The following is a 27,889-nucleotide window of genomic DNA, read 5'->3' as shown; positions in this document are numbered from 1 at the left end:
CTGGGATACCATTCCTTAGTCCTGGTGATTTTACAGTTTAGTCTCCATTTTTAAAAAGGGAGACAAACTAATGGCAACATGTTACAGACCAATCTCCCTTATGGCTCAACCATAAAAATCCTTTGGTGAGAAATTCTGACATAATTTTTAGACTTGGGCAAAAGATAACAATATTTTCTCATCAGCCCAGTTTGGTTTCAGACCTGGTATAGGCATTGTGGAACAAGCATTAAACTTCCATGTCATTACAAGCAAATATGCAATTGCCAAAAAGGGGTCAGTACATATGGCATTCAATGACTTATCAAGTACTTTTGATTTAATCATTTGTGAGCAAGGGAAATAATGCAGAATATGATGGGTTATTTAGAACTCACTCATTTAATAAAGCGATTATGTTATGATCTGAAAGTCACAATGAGATATAGCTCACAGGGTGAAAAAAACGTCCCAAACAGAATCATTTAGAAGAGGGAGACAGGAATGCATTTTAGCCCTGTTCCTCTCTTTGTTTAATATAAATGGAATAATGTAACATTTAACAAGGCTAGGTAATGATTTGACAAAAATGAGAGAGCAATTGATACCAATCCTCCTATACCCAGATGCGGTATTGATTGTTCACACAGCAAAAGGCCTATAGCAGCTACTGGACTATTTTGCAGGACTTGGACCTAAAAGTGAATTATTCGAAGTCATACATAATGACATGTGGGCCTTTGAACACTGAAACTATGCACTTTAAAATGGGGGGAATATCCACTAAAACGACAAACAAATAAAATTATTTAGGCATAATATTTAGCTCTTCACTTTCATCGGAATAGCTTCTTTTAATGAAAACTCAACAAATTGGCAAGAATGTGGTAGCCGTCTTTGGCTTCGTTTGGAAACTAAAACATAAACCATTAGCCCTTTATTGCCCGTGACCCTTGACCCTGTGACCAGGCAGGTCGCTCCCTCTGCCACTGCGCACACCCCCTGTGCACCGCTGCTGCTGTTGTTGTCTGCGGCCTTCTGCAGACTGGTTTGTTGCTCGTTTTTTACTGTTCCCTGCTGACTGTTGACTGTCTTTTTGGCCTTTCTCCCTCCTCTCATTTGTGCCCCTTGGTTATTTTTATTGTTTTGTACCGCTGTCTCTCCCCCGCCCCCTTTTGCCTTCTGTGCCACCTTTTTCCCGCCGTTCGCGTTCCCAGTGCCCCCGCCCCCCGCTACCCATTGGCCGCCCGCTCCCGCCTACCAGCTGCTCCTCCCTCCCTCTCCCCCTCATATAGAGGCCGCGCAGCGGACGGGTGCAGCGGACGCGCCTAAGGCAAGCCCGTCTGCGCCCGTCAGCGCCTGGCCCGGGCCCAGCGCCAGGACCCCTGGCTCTCATCGATGCCAGTCCACCCGACTGAGTTACGACGTCGCCACCCTCCACGCACTCAACACCTGCCGGACCCCCGCCTGCCACCGAGTCACCCCAAAGCACACCCACGGACCATTCACCTGCCAAGCCTGCAAATTCACCTGCCTCTGGACCTGCACCACACCCGCCATACCAGGCACCAGCAACAGTCACCTCAAGTGCATCCTGCTCAACACCTGCTCCGTCCACAGGAACGCCGTCAAACTCTGGAACCTCCTCGACACAACATCACCGGATGTTGCCTTCCCACAGAAACCTGGATGAACGCCTCCTCAGCCCCCGACATCACCATAGCCATCTCGGATGGCTACAAGATCACCCGGCGGGACACCATCAACCAAACCGGAGGACACATCGCCATCGTCCACATAGACACCATTTGCATCACGACCAACTCCGACGACACCCTCAGCTCCGCCGAGCACCTTCACTTCCAGATACACACTGACCCCAAGACCACCCTCAGAGGGACTCTCATCTACAGACCCCCGGGTCCACGCTAACAATTCAGCGAAGCCATCGCAGACTTCATCAGCCCGCTTGCCTTCACCTCCTCAGACTACATCCTCCTAGGGGACCTCAACTTCCACCTGGAAAACAACAATGAAACAACACCACCACCCTGCTGGACAACCTCGCCAACCTCGGACTCAAGCAACTGGTAAACACCCCCACCCACTACGCCGGCCACACGCTTGACCCAGTCTTCTCCTCCAGCAACCACATCTCCTTCAGCCACTCCACCGGACGACACTGGACAGATCACAGATGTGTCCACTTCAACTTCAGGAGAACCATGGCCCACCACCACCTGCAACAGGTCCCCCGAAGATGCTGGAGCAAGATCACCACCGACCAGCTCACCACCTCACTGAGCCAGAACCCTCCCACCAACACTACGGACCCCATCGAATCAGCCCGCAACCTCACCCAGTGGCTCACCAACTGCGCCAATGCCCTTGCACCACTGAAGAATCCTCCCAGCAGACCCAGCAGCAAGAAAGCCTCGTGGTTCACCAACGACCTCAAAAGCTCCAAGAAATCCTGCTGTACCTTCGAGAAAGCCTGGCGCCATGACCAGTCAACAGAAAACATGACAGCCCTCAAGAACGTCATCCGCAAACACCACCAGCTGATCCTCACCGCCAAAAGGACAGCATTCAGAGAACGACTAGATAACAACACCCACAACAGCAAAGAACTTTTCAACATCGTTAAAGAGCTCTCCAACCCCAGCGCCAGCAACAACGACATAATGCCCTTGCAAGACCTCTGCAACTCACTCGCCTCGTTCTTCCACAACACGATCGCGGACATACACAACAGCTTCGGCACCCAGACCACGCACCCAACCACAGAACCTATGCCCCCCACCACCATCCTCTGCACCTGGACCCCCGTCAGCACTGAAGACACCACCCACGAGATGAACACCATCAACTCCGGCTCCCCAGCCGACCCCTGTCCACACCACATCTTTAACAAAGCCGACTCCATCATCGCACCCCAACTCCAGACCATCATTAACAACTCCTTTGCATCTGCCACATTTCCAGAGAGGTGGAAGCATGCGGAGATCAGCGCCCTCCTGAAAAAACCCCACGGACCTCAAGAACTTCCGCCCCACCTCACTCCTCTCCTTCCTCGCTAAAGTCATTGAGAAGACCAGCAACAAACAACTAACCACCTTCCTCGAGACAAACGGCTCCCTCGACCCATCACTGTCCAGTTTCCGAGAAAACCACAGCACAGAGACTGCCCTCATCGCAGCCACCGATGACATCATATCCCTGCTCGACAACGGGGAAACTGCTGCCCTCATCCTCCTCGACCTTTCGGCAGCATTCGACACAGTCTGCCACCGCACCCCACCAACCCCCGCCTCCACCACGCCGGCATCCAAGGAAAAGCTCTGGAATGGATCACCTCCTTCCTCTCCAACAGAACTCAGAGACTCCGCCTCCCCCTCTTCCACTCAGCGGCCACCAAGATCATCTGCGGCGTTCCTCAAGGCTCCTCGCTCAGCCCCACCCTCTTCAACGTCTACATGAGCCCCCTCACAACCATCGCACGCCAACACAACCTAAACATCATCTCCTACGCTGACGACACCCAGCTGATCCTCTCCCTAACCAACGACCCCGCCACCCCCAGAGTCAGCCTCCAGAAGGGAATGAAAGATGTTGCGGAATGGATGAAGCTCAGCAGTCTGAAACTGAACTCAGACAAAATGGAAGTCCTCATCCTTGGACCATCCCCCTCCACCTGGGAAGACTCCTGGTGGCCTCCTGCACTGGGCACGGCCCCCAAGCCCACGGACCATGACGCAACCTGGGTTTCATCCTGGACTCCTCCATCACGATGACCAAGCCAGTCAACGCTGTCTCGTCCTCATGCTTCAACACCCTGTGCATGCCCAGAAAGATCTTCCGGTGGATCCCCACCGAAACCAGAAAGACGGTCACCCAGGCCCTCGCCACCAGCCGACTGGACTACGGGAAAGCCCTCTACACCGGAACCACAGCCAAACTACAGAAAAAACTCCAGCACATACAGAACGCTTCTGCACGACTCATCCTGGACATGCCCCAACACAGTCACATCTCTGCCCACCTGAGAGACCTGCACTGGCTCCCCATCAGCAAGAGGATCACATTCAGGCTCCTCATCCACGCACACAAGGCTCTTCACGACATGGGCCCCAAATACCTCAACAACCGCCTCACGTTCTACACACCCACCCGCCAGCTCAGATCCGACAGCCTCGCCCTCGCCACCATCCCACATATTCACAGAACCACCCCGCAGGAAGATCTTTCCCCTACCTGGCGGCCAAGACGTGGAACTCCCTCCCCACCCACCTACGACTGACCCAGGACCATCTCTCCTTCAGGAAGCAACTCAAAACCTGGCTCTTCGAGCAGTAGCAGCACCCCCCCCCCCCCATTTCTCCCAGCGCCTTGAGACGCTAGCGGGTGAGTAGCGCGCTCTATAAATGTGTTGATTGATTGATTGATTGACTGTGTTGTCAGTCAGTCAAAACAACTTTTATTACACCAACACAATGATGACATGAAAAGTATTTTACAAAGACAACCGTTTCCGTTAATATTATAATTTAAAATTACATGTAATCACACAAATTTATTACAAAAATTTATATTAGAAGATTATTTGTGTTTTAAAAATGAATAATAGATCATGAATATACACAGAGTTATTGCACAATTCAATGGATTAAGTTCAGGTTTAAATATCAAGTTGGGAATATGATCTTCTATTCCTCAAAACAGTTAAAAAGAATGAAGCCAAAGCGCAACATATGAAGGGATCAGCCAATAACTGTAGATAATACAAAGCCACACAACACTGTTTAAAATTCATTTTACGAATGAGGGGGGCAATAAATCTTTTCCTTTCTTCTGCATCAAATTTGTAAAAGAACAAGAAATGGAAGTCATTCTGGGTAGATATATTGTCACAAGGACAAGTTGGCGGTTCAGAAATCACATAGATTTTAAAAGGATGACCTAACATCAGAGGGATATAATTTAAGCGATATCTGATTAAGATGTATCTATGTTGCAAATTTCTAACATAGATACATTACTTACATTATTACATTAATCAATGTTATACTCGGAACAGCATAATGTGCTCTGACTGTCAACAGTTTAAGATTAATATCCTGCCTGTAACTCGATCAATAGATATATTTTAAACTCTTTCTTAGAAATGAATAAACACATCATTGGATGTTTATAAAGATAGTGTATACCAACCATCTTAAGGTTGGAATCAACATATTTTAGCCAACTGATATTGTTCACACCTTCTAATTTCAAAACATAATTTATGATATCCCTACTCAATGAAAGAGTCTCCTTATGCCAGACCGAATGCCACGTCAGAATGAGTGCAATGCAAATTTTGTCATTGATTTAGGGAGCTCTCAATTCCATGTGACAATTATAGTTGGAACACGACTGGGGCAAAGAAGTAGTGATTGTAAAGTGTCTAGTGCATTTGCTTTCTTGCCAAAACGAATACATGCAGTTGCTCCAGCATACAGGTCATGGATTATATTAATAATCTGTAGATCAATCCCCATTGCCTCCATGATCTGCCACTAGCCTGGACTGTGCCACGCTGTCAAAGGCTGCCGACAGACCCATGAAGGCAAGCTTTCCTAACTTCTGTAAATTTGGCTATAATTAAATTCAAATTCAGGCACTGGTCCACTGTACCCTTTCCTTTCCTTTTCTAAAGCCATATTGGCATGGGATAATAATGTTCCTTTCCAGAGCCCATTCCTCAAGTCAGTTTAAAAGTAGCCGGCCCAATAGTTTAGCAGTAGAATCTAATAAAGATATGGGCCTATAATTTTTCGGTAGCATTATATCCCCCTTATTTTGAATTGGTACAATAACAGTCGCTTTCAATGAGGAAGGAGCACCTGTTTGGGCAATTTTATTAAAAACCTTTGTTAAAAACGGTGCCCAAAGATATTGGTTATCTAGAAAAATGTCAATTGGGACATCATCGTGTCCAGGTGCATTCACTCTTTTACACTGATTAAGAGCGTACTTTGTTTCTTCCAAAGTGAATATGATACTGCTTCCTGTACCAGCTAAACTTAAAGGGGGAACTTGGACAGTTGCCCCCTAAGTATTTCCAAATAGGCCTCCGGAATGAGTGACCCATGCTTCTTGCTCTACATGAATGTCTGTTGTCATCCTTTTGTCGTCTCTCAGGAAAGGCGTATTAATTAACGACCAAAAGGCCATTGAGCTATTTAATAAGGCAGCCCCTTGCAATTTTTTTCCAATACATAAAAAAAATTTAACCTTGATAGCCTTGCCTTCCTGTATACCTGGCGTAAACACTTGGCCAAAGTTTGGTCTCTAGGTTTTGATTTTAAGGCCATATGGAGGTTCTTAAGTGATTGGGCACAATCATCATCAAACCAAACAGGACCCTTACGGTGCCCGTTACATATAAAATTTATAAAACGTGTTAAATTATTCTTAATTCCAATAGGATTTGTTCAAATGCTATAATTATTCCATCATCAGTTATTGGGTTTAGACATGTCATTATCTCCGATGCTCGTTTGGAGACTACATTTCACACAAACTTCACAGTGTCGACTCTCGGCCACATCAGTGTGATCTCATTCTCTCTTCCAATCACTGGGTAATATGGAAATTAACAGGATGCAATTTTTTTTAATAAAGAAGGGTTGAGAAGGGTGATTGCAGTGTGGTCACTGAAAGCATGAAAGTTGGTAATAAATTGACTAAAGAGAGTCTTTATGGTATCTGAGACCAGAACATAGTCGAGCGTCGAGAAGTAGGACATACTAGAAAAAGTGAAGCTCAATTGGACAGTTAGGTTTTCAAAATGATTTATAATTGTGAGAATATTTATAATTAATAGCCTATTTAAGGCGTTACCATAATCACTATGATTAAAAGGGGTTCATAAATCCCCGTCTTCATCTACTAGCCCACATACTGATGTATTAACCTTATTACAAGGATGAGCATTAAAATCCTCTAGCCAGATTATGTCACAGGGTTTATTATATACGTTCTCCAAATTAGCAATATTTTTAATTAAAGGATCCAAAATCCCTGCATGATTACCATCAAAATTATTATTGTAAAAATGTATGAGTAACCAATAACTCTCTTTATAATACTCTAGAACAATAATATGGTAATATGAGGATGTATTTAGAAAAGTTTTAACCTTTAAAGGGAAAGTATTATAAAGTAATCTTAGTAGACCACATTTTGCGCGACCAGCTACTGAGAGTATAGCAGGCATGTGAAATGAGCGATACCCATCCAAGTGAATCTGGTCAACTTCCCACATCTCCTGAAGGCATACGATGTCATAGCAGAGTTGATAAACCTCTCCAAAACAAATTTATTTTGGCTGCCCTCAATGATACAAGGTGTGGGGGTTTCTTTAAAAAATGTATTTCTTCCCAAAGGAAATAAACATTGGGTACGGAATATAGCAACTTAAGCAATAAATATGACTACTCCTTTCAATGTAATTACATTGTAAGCATACAACAGACAATAAGAAACATATGGAGGGTAGAGAAAGAAAACAATAACTTCACTATTGACACTTGCAATATTAAAATTACTACAATAATTCCTAGCAAAAGATAAAGCCCTGTGAGAGCCCGCAATGATTCATACTAACAGCCATTTTCCATTACCCCCATGTGTGTTTCAAATTTTCACTTACAACAAATTCCTTTGGTTTTGGATAGGACCATCTCCCTTTCGTATATTTCTCTTGTTACTGCCCACCATTCTAATGCTCTTGGAGGGATTGGAGATATCCATGCCACGGCAATACATAGTACAGCAGTGACTATAATAATAGGAAGAAGAGATCTGAAACTTAATTCTGGTTCAGGCTTAAACCCAAGCATGATCTCTCTCTTTCTGTTCAATCAATCAATCAAAGCATTTATATAGCGCACTACTCACCCAGAGGGTCTCAAGGCGCTAGGGGAGGGGGGTCTGCTACTTCTCGAACAGCCAGGTCTTGAGTTGCTTCCTGAAGGCGAGGTGGTCCTGGGTCAGGCGGAGGTGAGTCGGGCGGGAGTTCTATGTCTTGGCAGCGAGGTAGGAGAAGGACCGTCCCCCTGTGGTGGCTCTTCGGATGCGGGGGACGGCGGCGAGGGCGTGGCTGGTCGATCGAAGCTGGCGTTTGGGGCGTAGAAGTTGAGGCGGCTGTTGAGGTATCCTGGGCCTTGGTTGTGTAGGGCTTTGTGTGCATGGGTGAGGAGTCGGAAGGTGATTGTCTTGTTGACCGGGAGCCAGTGCAAGTCTCTCAGGTTTCCGGAGATGTTGCAGCAACGGGGGATGTCCAGGATGAGTCGTGCTGAGGCGTTCTTGATCCGCTGGAGTCTCTTCTGGAGTTTGGCGGTGGTTCCGGCGTAGAGGGAGTTGCCGTAGTCCAGACGGCTGGTGACGAGGGCCTGGGTGACCGTCTTCCTGGTCTCGGTGGGGATCCACCGGAAGATCTTACGTAGCATGCGCAGGATGTTGAAGCACGACGAGGAGACGGCGTTGACTTGTCTGGTCATGCAGAGGGAGGAGTCCAGGATGAAGCCCAGGTTGCGTGCGTGGTCTGTTGGTTTGGGTGCGCTGCCTAGGGTGGGGGGCCACCAGGAGTCGTCCCAGGCGGAGGGTGAGGATCACAGGATGAGGACTTCCGTCTTGTCCGAGTTCAGTTTCAGGCGGCTGTTCTTCATCCATTCGGCTACCTCTTTCATCCCTTCGTGAAGGTTGGCTCTGGCGGTGGCGGGGTCGTTGGTGAGGGAGAGAATCAGCTGGGTGTCGTCGGCGTAGGAGATGATGTTGAGGTTGTGCTGGCGTGCGATGTCTGCGAGGGGGCTCATGTAGATGTTGAAGAGGGTTGGACTGAGCGAGGAGCCTTGAGGAACGCCGCAGATGACTTCGGTGGCTTCAGATCTGAACGGGGGAGGCGGACTCTCTGTGTCCTTCCGGCGAGGAAGGAGATGATCCACTCCAGCGCCTTCTCCTGGATTCCGACGTTGCTGAGTCGCTCCACTAGTGTACGGTGGCAGACAGTGACTGTTAATTGAAACTGTAGACCTAACCGCGTCCCAGCAACCTGACCCACTTCCTTCCAGAACAAATTCAATCTTGCGCAAGTGCGAAACATATGCAAAATATCTGCAGCAACCAAACCGTATTTAAGGCATTTGCTGTTATCCGCCACATCCCTTCTGTTGCTCCAAGCCCAGTTAGATATTCTATCAGGAGTGTAGTATAGCATGCATATAGTTCGAAATTACTGCAGTTTTAGTCTGATGTAATGTACTGATTCATCCAGTGTTCTTAATGCATTATTAATATCTGAGGGAATAATGTCCATTGACAAAAGATTGCTCGATTTAGATGCCAATTTTAAGATATCTTAAGTTCTATACTAGCGCAGTATCTGATAGATATTCCTGATTGATGGTTTCTGGGAGACCGAGTGTAAGCATGACAAAGTCTGAGCTTTCAAGTGCCTTTATACACTGCCATTCTAGAAAGAAATCTCTCACCTGCAAATATTTGAAAAACAACCACTGAGGAAGGTCAAATAAAGTTTGCAGGTACTTGAATGCTCGAAATCTGTTCTTGTCATACAAACGCCCCAGTTGATCCAATCCACTGTTTGCCAGTATCCTGCCACCACTGTCATGGGAAATTTCAAGAAGTGACAGGTTCACCCTCAAAGGGAGGCTAGTGTGAACCAGCTGGAGAGAGCACTTAAATGGCATGTCCTGTCAAATATAGACAATATCCCTGACTGTTTTGAAGTGCTCTCTTTTAAATCAGTTGGGGTCATTTGTTCTGTATAATGCAAAGTAGTAACAGTAGTCTGAACTGCCAATGGACAGGAGGCTACATAGGCATCCCACAAAACAGGCCCAATAATACAACTTGAAATCTAGGAGCTGGAGTCCCCCTATTCATCAGGGAACTTAATACATCATATTGCCCATTGTGGTTGCTTGCATCCCAAGATAAAGCTACTAATTGCCCCTTCCAAGTTTTGGCAAAAATGGTTTGTGAACTTTAGGGAGATTGCGCAAAACAAATATACGAATTTTGGTAGTATGTTCATCTTAATGATGTAGCATCTCCCTATAACGCTAATAGGTAATTTATACCAGTTCTTAAAACTTTTAATGACAGCCTGCAACAGAGGGTTGTAATTTAATCCTATTACTTGTTCCACCGTTGAAGAAATCCGAACCCCAGATAAGTAACTGCCGAACAACATCCCTGGATTACCACTTTAGATTAACAATTGAGTAAGACTTGTGTCTTACTTACGTTTAGTTTGTAATCTGAAAAAATGACTCAGATTTAATAGCATCCATGCCAATAGCCGGGTGAGCAGGAAAAACACTATGTCATCCGTATAGGCGGCTACCTTTCACTCACCAAAGCCAGATCGCGCTGGAGGTATATGTGCATTCAGAAGTAGTGACCATATAAATGGCTCAATATATAATGCAAAAAGCAATGGAGAAAGGGGGCATCCCTGGCGGGTGCCACGGTGGATCCAAAAATAGGTAGACTGTAATTGTAAATAGACCAATTTAACCCTAGGTTTATTATACAGAGCTTGTACCCACTTACAGTACCGATGCCCCAAGCCAAAATCCATCAGTATAGCCCAGAGACAGTCCCAGGCAACTCAATCAAATGCTTTCTCGGCATCCAGTAGAAGCATTCCCATTTCTGATCCTAGTTTCTTTGCTACATCAAAAGCAACTATGGCTGAGTTCACATGAGCTGTAATGTCTCTACCTAAAATAAACCTGTGACACTGGCTTGACATCAAAGGCGCTGATCAAGTTGCCAAAATATTTGCTAAAACCTTTGTGTCCGCATTTATAAGAGAAATGGGGCGGTAAGACCAACATTCTTCTGGGGGTTTATTCTTTTAAAAAAAATAACATTTGTCATATTTTATGAATCAGGGACTTTCCTACTTTTCCCTATATGTTGTACAATTTACTCATGAATGGGACGATTCAGTCTGTGAAAGTTTTGTCAAATTCTACTGGTATAGCATCATCTCCCGCAGCCTTTCCAGAAGGCAAGGCTGATAATGCTTCCTGAATCTCCCCTTGCAAAATCCCTTGATGGAGATCATCCGCCTGTTCTTCATTAAGCCTTGGGAGATCACTCTTCCTTATATACTCAGCATATCTACTTCTATCAAAAGTGTCAGATTGGCCATATAGATTCTGATAGAACTGAGAAAACTGCTCAACTATTGAATGGGGATGTGTATGCACTAATCCATTCTTGCTTTTAATGACCTTCATCTGACTCTGAGCTTTTTAATCAGTAAGCTGATGTGCTAAGATTCTCCCCACATGGTCTCCATATTCATATCGAAGAGAGCGGTATCTATTGCATCTAGCTGCATTCTTTTCTTTCAAAGGCACCCCCAAATTAACCCACTTCTCAAAGAGAGAAATATTTGATTTTGTATTTACACATCCCCTTGTCTGATCTCTTTAGCGTGAAGACATTTTAACTGTGAAATTGCCTAACCGATTGTTCTTGTAGCAGATTCTTTACTTCTGTTTTGTCATAAGATATGTTGCTGAGTGATACCCCTTATAAAAGCCTTCATTGTATTCCAAACGAGGCGGGGCGAAGCAGAGCCAACATTCTCCTGCAAGAATTTTTTTAATAATAAAACATATTCTGTGTCCATAACTATATGTCGAGGAAACAAAAATGCTCTCTGCTTACTAGTCACATCGGACTGGAACAGAAGTAAAATAGGATTGTGATCTGAAGTTATCTTATGTTATACCTCCGTGTCTGCTGAGGCCAATATTTTGTTAATAGCAAAAACCACATTGATCCTAGAGGACCGGTTATGTGGGGCATTATAGTATGTATATCCTGGCTTATTTGGAAATAATGTCCACCATACATCTCCGAGACAATGCAGATTAGCCATTTTAGCACACCGAGGCCCTTATTTTCACTATCCTTAATGAAGTCCTCTGATTAATAGTGTATATGGCACGGTCCATGACGCAGTTAAAGTCGCCTATAACTAATAACTCCCCTTGCCACTCCAGTAATTCTAGTGTTAGCATGTCAAAAAGTTCTTACTCATCTAAATTAGGTCTATAAATGGTACAAAACACATACTTTATGTCATTGATTAGAACCTGCGCTGTTGCCCATCTGCCCCGCTGGTCAGAAGAGGCCTTAGTAAGAGTATGTTGGAATGCCCTGCCCATCAGTAGGGCTACCCCTCTGAAAGACACAGTCTGAGATGTACAAACAATCATATTATATCCCAGTTGCTTAAACAGACCTTCTGTCTTCATATGCTAAGTACATTTCTGTAAGGGATACTATATGAGGTTTATTCAGCTTCAGCTCCTCCCAAACGAACTGGAATTTACTAGTTTCATTTAAGCCGGAAACATTCAAACACATACATCTAATTGCTCCCATTATGAAGTATCAATAATAACTCCAGGAATTGTATGCCTATGCCATTCCCTCTGCTTTATATCTGAATATCTAAACAATAATCTTTCAAGCCAACCTAGTCACATTATTCCCCGCAACCAGTCCCTTCTGCTTTTCACCCCCACAATTCTCCTTGAGCACCCTCTCTCCTCTTCCACCCTCTTCCACCCTCCTCAACCATGACGCAAATAACACCTGTGAGAGTAATTAGAAAAAGCTGGAATATCTGCTTCCTGTGTAAAAGAGAACCCCCTCCCAAAACACCAAACCCCCCTCCTGTGTCCTGAAAAAGGAATCATCCCCCCTAAGCTGTTGATGGATGACAGCAGACTGAGAGCCCAAGACCATAGCCCCCCCCGCTGCAGTAGCCACATCCCCTCGACAATAAATCTACCAAAGAAAGCAGTTGGAAGTGTTAAGAATCAAAAAAAGAAGAAAAGGAACAAAAGAGAGTGTGCAATATTGCATACATTTGTCCAGACAAACAATGTCTACATTCAATGCTTAACCTGTTTTTCTATTAGATGAGAAAAAACAAGAAAAAAAATATATCTACAATTCGAGACTGAAACCCCCACCAATCAGTTAATTACTTGCCTAATGTTGCCAATGGCTAAGAGCCCACTGAGCATCAGTGTCAGCATTAAAAATTTGAGAGCGGCCCTCTCTAATAACATTTAAACTTGCTGGTTTCTGCAGGAACACCTGTGCCCCTACTGCCTTCAGAGGGTCAATTAGCTAGCACATCTCCCAGTGTCTATCCATTGCGCATTTGCAAAAATTTGACCTTACAAAAATAGTAAAGGACTCAACCAAGACGGGAGCTGCAAGGCGGGCTCTACAAAAAATGACCAATAAAAATAAGCATTGGACGAGGATGCTGCTGCTTTGCCCTGGCTTGTGGATTTCGTTAAATTTGGAGTGTATGGGCCCGCTAGATCTGGGAGGTGCAATCCCACTCTGCTAAATCTCAAAATGCCTTCTGGAAAAGTTGCACAATAAATTCTTGTGGGCCAGATACCTCTCCCCCTTCAGGTATCTCAAAGAGTCTTAAATTGTTCTTGTGTTGCTGATTTTCAAATTATTCCACTTCTTCCTTCAGGAGAGTAAGCTGACCATCTTGCATCTTGACCGTTTTGTGGATGTTATTGCAGTATATTCTTCCATATCTGTCACTCGTTGCTGTAATTCCAATACATCACAGGACTGTGTCACCTCATTGCCAGTCACTTCTGCCAGAGCTTTCTGTACTATAGGATTATCTGCTCTTTCTTGCGCGTAATACTCCTGCGCCTCAGACCTTTGATCATAGAGAGCTTGAAGGATTTTAGACCGCGAAGGTTCATTGGTGCCACCGAAGTCCATTACTCTGGAAAGCAGCACATATTTAATTTCAGTATTCGCAGTGAGAGAAAGACCAAGAGATTGCAAATTGGCCAGTTCTTCAGCAGTAGGCTTTAAGCTGTCAGATACTTCTCATGGGTCTGAGTTATTGATGCATTCCTTGGCAATAGATGAAGGGGGCACCTCCTTATGAATCAACAGGCTAGATCCGCTCGAATAGCCAGAGTTTGACAGCCTAGATATAATTTCCTTTACTTCTCCTTTGGTAGTAATCCATTTCCACAATAGACTCCCACTGACCGCTGCCTTGAATTTAGCGTGCAAGGTACAATCTGAGCGTTGAGTCTCCAAATGCTATGTTGGCTTTCTCAAATCGTTTGAGATTTTAGATTTACTTTGTTCCCCCTCCCCTGAGAGGGGGAAGCAGCTTGTATAGCTTCTGAGTTTTTCAATGACTCTGGAGGATTCCATCTATACCAGTAGCCATGGATGGTGTGGTAGATTCATGTGAGAAATTATAAGTTAAATCATAGTCTTGCTCTGGAGGCAGTTCCCTTGACTGATCAGTAGGACTGTGTCTGCATGAGGCAGGCTCTTCTCTGGAGGTTCAGACTTGTGATATTTAAGTGAATCATGATTTCTTCACCAGTCACATCTCCAGATTTGATAATTTTGACTTGCTTTTGGCAGGGCCCCACCTCCATGTCTGCTTTGTGGTGCCCCCCACCACATTTACACCATTTCATTCCCTTTGTGATGGGACAGGGTGTGAGAGTGGATCTAAACCTGTTGCATTATTAGCAACATTGTTATTAATATGTTATTTTATATCAAGTACTGCAATCTGAAAATTCTGTGTCCTGCTGTAACCTTGTAGCAGAGCTTCAGTCACATTTGTATCCTTGTTTGTGCTTTCCGTCGACACTAAGAATCCACACCAGCAAGCCTCCATAGTAGTAGATGTCTCTCCATGCTCTAGGCAGACTGCATTCAGCAAAGTGTTGGCCATTGTAATCTCTATTGAGTGTGCACTAGATATTAGAAAATGGTACAAATCAATAACTTTTTAACAAATGTAGTAAATGCATTTTATATCCATATAATGGAGTTGATAAGCAGCATGTAATACGATATCTTTATGTTTTATTTTAGATTATGAGGACTGACTGCAGATTATTTCATCATCTTTCTCTTATTGCATTTTATGTGTTTTGCTTGAAGTGAAATAATTTTTTTATTATGTAAGCATATTGTATACAACAATATTATAATTGTACAATGAAATATTCAAATGCTTTTATGACAAATGCTGAATAAAGATGTATGAACTGAACAGAATAATAATAATAATAATAATAATAATAATAATAATAATAATAATAATAATAATAATAATAATAATAATAATATCATTCATCACAGAGGAAGGGATAAGGAGCAATTCATAGTCCAGCTCCAATTCTACCAAATGGAAACATATACATGAACAAAACGGGGTTGCTGCTCCCTTACAGAAGAAGTCTGGTTGCTGTGTATATTTAATGGGGGGATCTTCCTTATTGGAAGGTCTTGCCCTCACACACCCATGTTGGTGCCATGGTTCATCATCAGGCTTAGCTCCTCATGGGCATAGCGCTGCAAAGCCCCATGGGTCGTGTGAGAGGGCACTTTAGCGTGTGACCTACTGCTCTCTCTGCCTGCCTGGAGGCAGAGTGAGGGCTAGGTCACACGCGTATCTCTGCATTGGACTCATTTACACCGCACTTATTACGCACTCCTTTGCTTTAAATAAGGAACTACAAGCCCTTTTCATCTGCTCAAACAATCTTCTGTAAAGGAACAGCCACCCGCTTCTGCTCATGTAATAATAATTAAGAAGAAGAAAAAGAGACCTATAATAAGAGCAAATAATAATAATAATAATAATAATAATAAGAAGAAGAAGAAGAAGAAGAAGAAGAAGAAGAAGGACTATCATTATAAAAAATAAGAAGAGGAGGAAGAAAAATAACTATTATAATAACAAATAATAATAATATTTTTTTATCATGAATGCTGTAATCTTGATCCCATTCAGGACCTTATCTGCTCATCGTTTTAGAACAAATAAATATCTTGCTAATATGCCTCTATCTAAAATGCAAGTAATCAAACAATCATCAAGATGAGTATGAACAAAATATCAGTTCATCTTTGAAAACGTCACCTTTCTCACTTAAACAATATGTTTGAATAAAATGGCTAGCGCTCTCCTCCGTACCTCTCCAAATTATCAGCAAATCATCAATATACCTATACAATCGTATGACATGGTTGGACATTGTTTCACCATAGGTGAACCTGAGGACTTGTTCCTCCCATAGTCCTATATGTAAACAGGCATAACTAGGGGAGAAAGAAGCCCCCATAGCACACTCCTTTCACCTGCTAGAACACCTGATTCTGAAAGAGGAAACAGTTATTCTCTAGGCAAGTTACAATCATGGCCAGTAGCATTTTGTTGTGTTGGAAGAAACACATAGGTCTTGTATTTAAGTACTGCTCAACTGCCTTAATGCCATCTCTGTGATAAATGCTCGTATACAGAGAAGAGACATCTAGTGAAATGAGTAAATATTCTGAGTCCCACTTGATATCAGTTATTTTTCTCAACAGGTCACAAGTGTCCTGAATGAAAGAGGGATGTTTCTTCACATGTTCCTGCAGATAGAAGTCCACGTATTTAGACACATTCTTAATTATGCTGTTGCAGGCAGATATTATTGGCCTTCCTGGCGGTTTAGCCACATCTTTATGTATGTTCGGTATAAAGTATACAACAGGCATAACGGAATGGTAATTTTTTTTAAACTTAAACTCCTCTGTGGTTAACACCCTGCACTCTTCCATGCCAGGAGACTGGTGTAGAAATTGTTCCACGAGGTCTTGACAATCGGCATTGTGCTGCGCCTGTAACATTCCCTGTCATTAAGCTGTTTCAAAGCCTCCTCCATGTACAGGTCGTGCGGCCATAGCACAACGTTGCCTCCCTTGTCAGACTGGCAGATGATTATGCCCTCATTTGCTTGCAAATTTGTCATCAGTTGGAAATATACATTATCCTGTCTGGGGTAATGTTTAATGGCTCCTGCTTGCTTCAGATATAAGGTTTTCAATTCCTGTGTCACCTTGTCACTAAATACATCTATACTGTCCTGTAGCATGATTGGACAAAAAGTGGACTTCGGTTTAAAGTGAGTCTTGGATGCCCCCGTATAGTGACAAATCTTGACTACACCCAGGCTCAGCGATGTCATTTTCCTGCCAATTGTTGGAGATCTTGAAGTAATCCAACATTACCAGCTGTTGGAATTAAGAGGCTGGACGTGTCACTTGTCGGCGCCTGGATTTGTTTGTGCTTTGATGACCCTTGGAATCAATGGTACTTCCGCTGTTTAAGTTTGTCAATGTTAGCCTATGGAAGGAAATTCAAGTTACTATTAAGTATGGTTAGAATTACTTTTCAGGATCAGTACTGAGCTCAAAGATGCAGCACTGAGGTCTCTCCTGATAACAGATCAGTAAATCGGAATTCATAGTTCGGTTGATTTTAGAGGATATTTGCACGTTTCAAAAATCGACAAAAAACTTTTTCAACAAAAAGCAGGCAATGGTATCCTATGGAAGGAAATTAAAGTTACTGGTAAGAACGGTTAGAATTACTTTTCAGGATCAGTACTGGGCTCAAAGATGCAGCACTGAGGTCTCTCCTGATAGCAGGTGAGTAAATCGGAATTCGTAGTTTGGCTGATTTTAGAGTAAAACTTTTAAGTTCCAAAACCCCACACTTAGAAGAATTTCCAAGTGAAACCAGTCAATGTTAGCCTATGGAAGGAAATTCAAGTTACTGGTAAGTACGGTTGGAATTACTTTTCAGGATCAGTACTGGGCTCAAAGATGCAGCACTGAGGTCTCTCCTGATAATGTAGTGTAGTTCCTATATTCCCAATAGGCTCTGCGCATTGGAATAACATAAACAGTAGTTTAGACGTAGGACTGAGGTCGACTAGGTCTCTACTGAATATGTTAGACTTAATTAGGTATGCCAGCTAGCTCAGAGGTCACTAGAAACTTTCTCGAATGAACAGGGAGGTGTTAACTTCCCCTATTAGACAAGAAGGGATTAGTTTCTGAAAACCGCATAAACATGACAACTTTGCTCCCTCCAGAATAAGGAGTATATCTCCAGAGTCGTGTGAAAACAATAGATAGCTATTTCACTCAGTCAATCGTGCATGCTTAGTTTCACCAGAGTGCAGAGAAATAGAGAGACAGGCGTTTTCAATAAAAGGTGTTATTTATTGAGCAGTCTTCTTTCTCATGCAAGAGAAGTGAATTGCCACAATTGCAATACTTATCATAAAGTAAAGTGCGTACAGTAAAAGGAGTATTATGAAATAATACTGTAAATGCATTTATATGATTTCTGAGCCATATGATACTTAAAACGGATAAAATATATACAATACATACAAAGATAAAAGTTTGACTAAATGTACTCAACTGGTGCTTCTAAATTACGCCTACCCCAGTGTACCTAACCTAAGCCTAGTACGTGGGAAGGAGTAAGGGAGTTGCAGTTTAAGTTAAGTTAGTTTTGCCAAGAATCTGAATCAAGAATTCTCTAAGGATCTAATCAGCTCCGTACCTTGGTTTTAGAATGAGGGAGGTCTTGTATCCCGTTCTCAGGACTTGATCTCCCAGTAGCCCGCAAGGGTGACTGGAAACACTGGAGCTGGATTTTCTCGGCAGGAGAAAAGACAGCGTCTTTCTCAGTGCGTCAAATGGGAGAGACGGCTTCCTTTGGCACTCGCATCAGCTGGGCTTTGGGTAAGTAGATAGCCGCTCTGCTCCAAACCACTGTGTGTTACTTAAGGCAAATGCTGGTATATTTATACCTGGAAGGTGCCGTGTTTGACGTAAGGTTGGACATAAGACCTCACTAAGAACTGTCACTAAGAACTGGCAGTTCTTTCAGGACTCGCAGGAGTTCTAGGACAAATCAAAACAAAAGCAGGGGGAATTCCCGGGCTGCTGGAGGTTTGGTTTGTTTAAAGAACGCATTGTACTTTCTAGGAGTCTTAAGGAAGTAGCCTTGCCGTATTTGGACTGCATTGGCTATTACTAAATATGGTTATGATTCTTATGCCTTTATAAGGATATGATTTGTTATAACCACATAAGGGCATAAATCGAGAATATTTAATTAGGGTCCTAGATACGTTCACAACACCCACTCCACGTATAATGTCCATCATTACTAAAATACTAAGCAATATATAAACATATAAGTATGCATGTGTTTTCCAGCCCACCCCAAAATACAATAAATTGCATTTGAAATGGTATAGATACAAGAAAATTAGTGTTATACTGTACGCTTTTAGCAGTGGTATCATTCAGATAAAATTTTGTTCATTTAGAATATTGACTGAATGAATCACGAAAATTACATTTATGAAATGGCTCTTAATACAGAAGAAAAGGTTGAGACCATTTCATCACATATTTATACAAGATTGTACATGTGCTAGAGGCTGAATCAAAGTATTGTCTCTAGAGTCTCTAAGAATAGAAGTTCTGTTCTCTAAGAATAGTTCTACTTTAAGCAGAGTACCATGTGCCAAAACAAAATAGGTAAATATTTTGGAAATTGGGAAAAAGTAATTTCGCTTTCATGGGAAAAAATAGTTCCAAATATTTTCAGCAGTGTTGTTTATAAAAACTGAAGGCCGAATTCAGAGTTTCAAATATTATTATCGTTGTTAGGAGAGAACATTACCTCAGCTAGGCCAGCAAAAAATTTGTCTACAACAATAGGTAAAAGTTGGGTCAACGCCGAAAAATCAGAAATAGTGCATATATGCGATGCATTGCCATCATCGGTGTTCAGATGAGCAATGTTCACAGAAGGTTGTACCTGTGAGGTGCCGCTTTGAACTCGTACTTCACCGCCACCTAATCGTATGGTGAAGTCTCAACGAATGCCGTCATCAGAATCGGTAGCCGCTGGGGACAACACGTTGCATGAGTCGTTACCGGACAAAGCAAAGCATCGATATCCATTGGTACTGCTGATGGTAGTGTAAGACAGACGTCCAACACGCATTCTTCTCCGCATAGCAGACATCGAAGCACAGGTAAGATGCAATTTTGCCAGAGTGGTTTGAATGAAAGAAACCAGGTAGTATTCAGATCTCTTATCCGAGGACCTTAGTGATACGGTCTCGGTATCGTATTGCTAGGATCGTTTCTTCCATTGTAGCCTGAGTTTTGTCTGTGACTTGGCTTGCCATATCGGAGCAGAAGGAACAAAAATAAAATTCCTGCTACGAGTCCCAAAAAAAGAGGCAGGCCGCCGAATAGAGAATGCACAAAATTTGGGAAGATGCCCAGAACTGTTTCAAAGGGTGCTAACAGTCCTGAAAAAAAATGTCTTAAATACATGTGGATGCCACTGGTATCTGACATGTTTAAGATTTGGCTTAACATTTTTACGAAATGCACGGGGCAATTTGTTAATAATAGGGTATGTATCTCTGCCGCTGTCCTTGCAACTTGCAGGTCATACATCTCTTTGGATGAGGTTAAAGGCACAGTTGTTTGTAAAAGAATAGACTTCATTCTGCTTAAAGTATCAATTCGAATAGAAGAGATATTCACAGAAGGCCATATTGCTGACTCCATGTCTGGATTGCTGTTTGGATACAATACTTGCATACAACAAATGACCCTGGAAGTAACGCTCACGAGATAGGCTTTTCCTGGCATCATGCCACAACAGCTGTGGTCACTTATTATAACGTAGCTACCGTTGGAAAGTTGTCTGAAAAAGGGCTCTATCTGTGTAGCAGGAGTGCCGTGCAGATGACATGAAAGGTTGTTTGATGAACCTTCGCAGGCTCCATGCAAGTTAATACCTTGACACAGAAGTGTACAGCTTAGTGATTTTTTACAATTGTTACCACTAAGAAATACCTCTTTTTTCCCTTCACTATAACATATATAAGGTAAATTCCAGGTTGATTTGATGTATCCTTTACCCAACCTTTCATACTGGCCTGCTGGTATATACTTTTGGCAGTATTGAAACTGAAAAGTTGTTATTGGGATTGTGATGGTGCCATGTATTATCCATTCAATGACAGGTCTTTCTGACATTGTCAATGGTAATCTTTCTAGTTTTTCAATGCTCAGCACCGTATAGTCTGCTTCTTTTTGTGCCAACGAGATTTGTCTATCAGTAAGGTTAAAGATAGAAAATAATGACGTGGTGCTGATTAGACGCCATGGCACGTAGCCTGAACGGAGGTTTTGTAACGTCCAGCCTAGCTGTACAATAGAACATAATTGGGACTGACCATGTTGTAACATTAGCATATCCTGTTCTAATATATCAATAGCAGATGATACAATGCTGTCCAGTGAATAAATTCTGGAGGACAGAGTCGTTAACCCATTGTCCACTACAGAAAGTGATTTTTCCAAATTAATACGATCAATTTCTCCTATTTTTTCTGCACTTTCAATTTGTGTTACTTTCCAAGCTTCATTGCAAGCTGCGTATATACCGGCGTATATGAAACGTTTTTGACACTGTTTGCGAGGTTCCATTATTAAACCTCGCAAGTCAGCACCTTCTTTAAGTAAAGTAAAGTGTTGCTTAATTTAGGGAAGTGTGGATCTCTGTAGCCAGTCGAGGCATAGTTTTCCTACACTGTATGTTGTAATTATCCCTGGATGTTGTCTTTTCGAATATCTTGGGTCAGGCCTATTCTGTTTGAACCCCTGTACTTTGTTCAGGAATTTATCTTGACAGTTATTATTGTCTGTGGGCCAGATCAACCATTTGCTCCAATCAGGAATTGTTCTGTATTGTGTTAAAATATAGGACACGTCTAACCCCTCATCTGTAGTGGTGTTTCTATCAGGCATAGGCTTTGGTATAGACGGGTTGTTTAAATCTTTTATCTTGGCTATACCAAGACAGGTTGTTTGTTGAATGGTGTCATTCAGGAACATTATTTGTTCTGGGATCATGCAGGCTCTAAATAATGATTCTAAACCTTGTACCTGCCACTCTTTAGTACCCCAGAAGGTTTTTGTCTCAATGTTGTTTTTCCAAAATTCAAAACCGAATATAGACATTTTTTCATAAAACTTTTCAGAATAAATCACTTTATTCTTTGTCAACATATTTTTCATTCCTGTCTTATTTAACATTTTGAAATAAAACGTTTCTGGATTAATGTAATTAAATCCCGAAAAGTATGGAAACTTCTCATAAAATGTTTTTGAACTGCCTTTTGGCGGAGTTGGACAATGTTCCCACTGATTATAACTGAAAATATTTCTAGGATTAGCAGATTTATGCAGATAATGATGCCCAAAGTGATTGTAGCAATACATTTCCTCATAATTCAATGAACCCTGTAAATAATCATGTTCTGTAAATTTTACTGACATTTCTAAATCTGACATCATATTATTAATATTTTCAAAGTCCCAATCATCAGAGAAAACACTAGGTGATACAAAGTCACTTAAAGAGATCTTGAATTGGTGTGGATATTTCAAGAGCTCAACCGGGCCATAGATTTCAAAGTCAGTTTTGTCCCATGCTATACCACCAGGTATAGGGATGTCTGTGATGTTCACAGATGATAGTTCCCTTTGTTCGATGTGAGAAGATCTGTGTGGTTTCAGGACCAAGTTGATGTTCTGACTTGCTGTGTCCATTGTACTATATTTTCCATCAATAAATCTACCCAAACTTAAAACCAAGATGAGCCACAGAAGGAGGAAAAGTACACCTAACACAATCCATAATGTAATCCATGGTGAAATTAGATATGTTTCTCTGACTTGATGAAAGAGCTCTGTGATTTTCTTTTTGAAAGTTTTTGTTGCTGGCTTGTCTCCTTGTTCAATCGGATCGTCGGAAAAGTCATCAAAGTTGATAAAGTAGCCAGATGCAGTTCTGTCAATTGGTGGAATTGCTTCCGGATTTCCATTGATCTTTGGATTTTCTTTTGTTACATTTGTATAGTCTGAGGCTACATCGTTATAGACAGGTGTTTCTTGACGGACTGTTGCCATTTGGGTTTCAAGAGGCACAAGCTCCATGGCTTTGTTGCATAGTCCTTTTTTATTCACTGAAGGTTTATCAAATGTGATTAGTCTCTCAGTTTGAACCTCTTGGATTGTAGCAAGATTTGGTCTTCTACTATTTCTTGGGAGTCCACTTGGCCTACTACTTATTATTGGCCACATGGTTGTGGTTTCACCAGGTCGATTGATACAACTCAGTTCTCCTTTTTACCAGCAAGGGGCGGTAGTACTACTGATCTTGTTCCACTGACAGCTAAGACAGGTACTGCTTTTCTGTAAGAAGTCCCAAATTCCTTCTTCACGCGATCTTTTCTCTGACCAGATCCCCAATCTTTGGAATCCAGACAGGTCTTGCTGGGACAGGTGGTTTTTCTTCAGTGGTCGTTGGCTTTAGCTTTTCGTTACTTAGACTTTTTTTTGTTTCATTTAATTCCTGTAAAACAGCCAAATGATCTTTGATATCAAAGGTTTTTTGTTTCACCACTGAAGTCTGACAATCCAATTCCTGGATGATCATTCTAGTACCAAATAAAAGTTTGTACGGAGTGATACCTCCTAGAGAATTTCTTGGCATGTTATTAAGACTACGTTGGACACTTATTAGATGTTTGACCCACCCGTCACCCGAACCTAATACCCTCGCTGTTATAGATTGCTTTATGTCACAGATTTTTCTCTCCACTACCACATTTCCCTCGGGATGGAATGGACTAGAGTACCGCAATGCAATGCCCATGCTGGCCTTGGCCTCCTTGTAAGCCCGACAACTAAATGCAGGACCCTGGTCAGAATGTAGCACGCCAATTGCCTATGTGCCGATAAAGACTCGCAAATCTTTTATAACAGTTCTGGCGTCAGCCGAGCGCTGGAGCCACATCCAAATTAATCTCGTCTTAATAATTAATGGATCGCATTTTTCCATCTGGATGTCTGCACATAGATAGCCTGATGCTCTCTAATAGAGGTGTCTGGGCAGGTGTCTGTTCCAGTTCACAACTGCGATCTCTGTTGCAGTCTTGACAATTCATTGCAAAGTGATTAATTTGCATGCTCATCCCCGGCCACCAGTATTTTGATTGTAATTCTATTAGAGATTTCAGGATCTCTTGGTGCCTCAGACCCAATACCATGTGTGCTTCCGAGTAGATAATTTAGAGGTAACGCCGCATAGTTGCCTTCCATTGAGGCTTTTACTGCTAGTAGCGTTTCTCCATCTATTCGTTTTTTCGTACGCTTTTTTGTAGCTACGGAAGCCGGTTGACCCGCTACCGCTGTGGCTCTGTCAGCCAATGAATTCCCTGCAACGTGAACGCCATCACGTTGAAGACTCTGTGTATGTATCACGTGAGTCTTTTGTAGTTCTCTCTGCAAAAGAACTACTTGTTCCCATAGTTTTTTATGCTTTATTGTGGCACCTGTCTCATCTTTGTAACCGTTTTTTATCCAGGTCTGCATGGAGTTATTGTAAGACCGGACGCAGTAATGCGTATCGCACACTATTAGTGTCGGGAATTCGCGATCGGCATTTCCAAGCGCCATCTTTAAAGATCTTATTTCAGCTCGCTGAGCTGTACAGTTTCTGAGTGATTCAGTTTTAGTGACCATCGGTCTGAATTTACCTAAGCGCCAGCGACCTTTAACAATCGCGCACGCAGCATTGTAAATTTGTTTTTCCACAACGTAGTGTTGTGCAAATCTGTCCGTGTAGATTACACAGGTGTACTGTTCGAGAGGCAGAATTTCGATTGACAGAGGGCATTCATGTTCATATTCTAGATCTTCTAGTTATTTCATTTTCGGATCAAAAGTGTGTTTTACGTCTCCTGTAGCAAGAGAATTTTCCCATTGTATCCATTTTGGATCTAGAGCTATAGCATTTTGAATGCCTGGTCTTGTTACTGCCTCAAGGGCTGATACTGCTGTTAAAATAGATATTCTCTTCCTTTGGGCTGGGGCTCCTTCTTTTGCTACAGCAGTTTGAACCGCAGATCCAATTTTTCATTTCAGCTTGTTTGTACAAGTGTGTTTTGTAAGCTATTGGTACCGTTTCTCCTTCATTAGAGGTCAGGTATGTGAATCCGCATCTTCCTGGGATGACTCGGATTACAAGGTTGGGTTTGTTTGCGCGTGTTTGCAGTTTTGTTTTAGTTAACATGTCTGTCTGTAATGATCTTAAAATTTCTGTGTGTTTTTGAGTCCAATTAATTGGTTTAAAATCAGGTTTTATTAGTTCTTAGAGAGGTTTAACCCTCTCTGCATAATTTGGAATGTATGTTCTTCCGAAATTCAGGAAACCTAGAATTGATTGTAAGTTTTTCAGCATTTTTGGAGCTTGGAGTACTGCACACTTCTCTAAGAAGTTGTCTGCTAGGTTTTCACTTGATAATTCATATCCTAAAAATAGGACAGTTAGATGGGCAATTCGTGATTTTTTAAAGTTAAATTTGTACCCTTCAGATGCGAACTCAAGTATTATGGTGTCCACTCTTTTCAAGTGAGACTCCAGGTCATCATCTGTAAGATAGATGTCATCGACATAAGATAATGCCTTATCATCATATATTTGTAGTAACTCTGTTATCCTGGCTGAAAATAACCCTGGGCTGTTCTTGAATCCCTGTGGGAGACGACAAAATTGTTTTTGGGTCCCCATGCTGGAGAAAGCGGTCAAATATCTGCTTTCAGGTGCTATGTTTTGACAGAAGAAACCATTTGAAATATCTAATGTCGTTTTATATTTTTTGCGCACCATGTTATTCATTAGTGCTGCACTGTGTGAGTTTTGTACTGCAAAAGTTTTACAGCAGGAATTTAGGTGTCTGTAGTCCAAAACTAAACGATATGAATCGTCTGGCTTGGAGACAGGAAACAAAGGATTGTTCATTTTTGAGGTGCATGTTTCAATCACCCCCTGATATTCAAGTTGATATAACATTTCTCATACTTGTTTTTTAGCTTCTAGCTTAACAGGATACTGCCTTTGTGTAGTAGGTTGATTTTTTAACTGGATTCTATGGTGAGGAGAATCCTCATCCCATTCTACATGATTTTTATATAATGCAGGGGCTTGGGCCACTGCCCATTTTCTTGCAAATGTGTATTTTTTATGAATTGAAATGTGATTTGAGAAGGCAGGCATAATAATTTCTTCGCCATGTGGGCACTCCCTGACAAACTCTGGTGACCAGTCTTTCTCAGTTAGAAGGATATCATAGCCTTTAGATAGATTCTCCCAAAAGAGACCTCTTATTTTTCTAGTTTTATCTCCCTCTATACGTAATGTTATTTCATACAGTTTATGGGGCACGCTAACTCGGGTGTCTGTAGTTTCCACTTGAATGCATTCATTCGCGTCTACTGTCTCCAGAAGATTCATCAGGATCTTACGAGCTATGGTCACTTCTGCTGCGCTGTCTAGCATTGTCTGGGCCCACTCTCCGTTTTTCAGTTGTGTCCTCAGAAAACATGGCTTTTCCCTAAAATCTAACCAACCAGAATCAAATGACATCCCTTCTACTCATGATGCACAGCGTTTCAGCTATATTCACACAGCGCCAGGATGCCCGTAGGGTTGCAGAGCGCTTTATTAATACTATAAATAAATAAATACATTCTCTGCATGTTTTACTTTAATACTGGCTACCTTCTTTCTTGGAAATTGCGATTTTTTACTTTGATGAGCAGGTTCCTTGTCTTTGGACTTGACGTGCTCTTCTTTATGTTCTGACCGTCCTCTTCTTTCCGATTTCTTTGAGGAAGTCTGGAAAGATCGAGAAGGACGTGTATCAATATCTTGATATCTGTCTGGTTTTTTCAAATTGTCCCTATTCCTAAGGTTGTATCTTTTTTCAGAGGGCTCCCGTTGTGGAGACTTGCCCCCCCCCCCCCCTTCTGGAGATCAATTTCTTCATTGGGGAGACCTTCCTGTAGACTGAAACCGTTTTTCTCTGGGAGAGGTTTGTTTATTACCCTCCCACTTCTTCTTTTGAGAGTTGAGATTATTTTTAATTAAAGTTTTTTCAGGATTTTCAATTAGTTGGGGTTTTACTGGTTTACCACCCAAGCTATCTCTACCTAATTCTTCATAGGTTTTTTCAATTATTCTAGCAAGTTCAAAAGGTTGTTCTGCTATATCTGTCTCTTTCAATTTTTGGCGGATCGCCACAGATGCTGCTTCTCCTTTTATGTTGGCTAATAATATAGCCGAGACCTGCTTAAAGTCTTTCAGCAATTTCATACCTAGAGTTAAAGCAGGTTCTGGACCGTATTAATTTGAATCTGTCTTAGTACGTCTGGTATAACCGCCATAGACGGAACACCATGTATTTTTGTGTAGATAGAAGCAAAGACTGTTCCCCAAGTGTCACAGTCCTCCACATGTGGTGCGATCCCCATTGGGAGACAGATAGTCAGAATTCTGTTTTTCGTGAGGGGTAGTATCAGGAAATACTGCCTCTATTTGAGTGATATTTTGAGCTAACCAGAATGGAATTTGTTCCCGTTTTGCGGGTGTTTTACCAAGACATGATTGCATATTCTGTGGTTTAATTTTATTTGTGTTCCCCTGTTGAGGGGTGTTTTGTGGAATTTTAATTGCAGGTTGGACTGTTGAAGTCCGCATGACATATTGGACGAATTGTCTATGTATTTTAATTAGTTGTTTTAACTGAATTAAAAGCTCTCTGTATGCCATTGTTTCAATGTCCGGATGTGGTGTGTCGCTGGCTAGAACCGGCCATGTGGCTCTTGGTCTACCTAGTGGACCGAGCCTGGTAATGTGATTTTGATGTTTTAGGGCGCCATTAAACCAGAGCAGGTGCTCTTGGTATGTTAGTGGAATTTCAACTTCCTCGAAAGGAGAGTATTCCTCTGGAGATTCCGCTATTTTGTAGTAGTGGAACTCATGTGTTACAGCACGTGC

The sequence above is a fragment of the Lissotriton vulgaris genome, chromosome 9 (assembly GCF_964263255.1).
Source record: "Lissotriton vulgaris chromosome 9, aLisVul1.2, whole genome shotgun sequence".
Taxonomy (NCBI): Eukaryota; Metazoa; Chordata; class Amphibia; order Caudata; family Salamandridae; genus Lissotriton; species Lissotriton vulgaris.
This window is presented reverse-complemented; position numbering follows the sequence as displayed.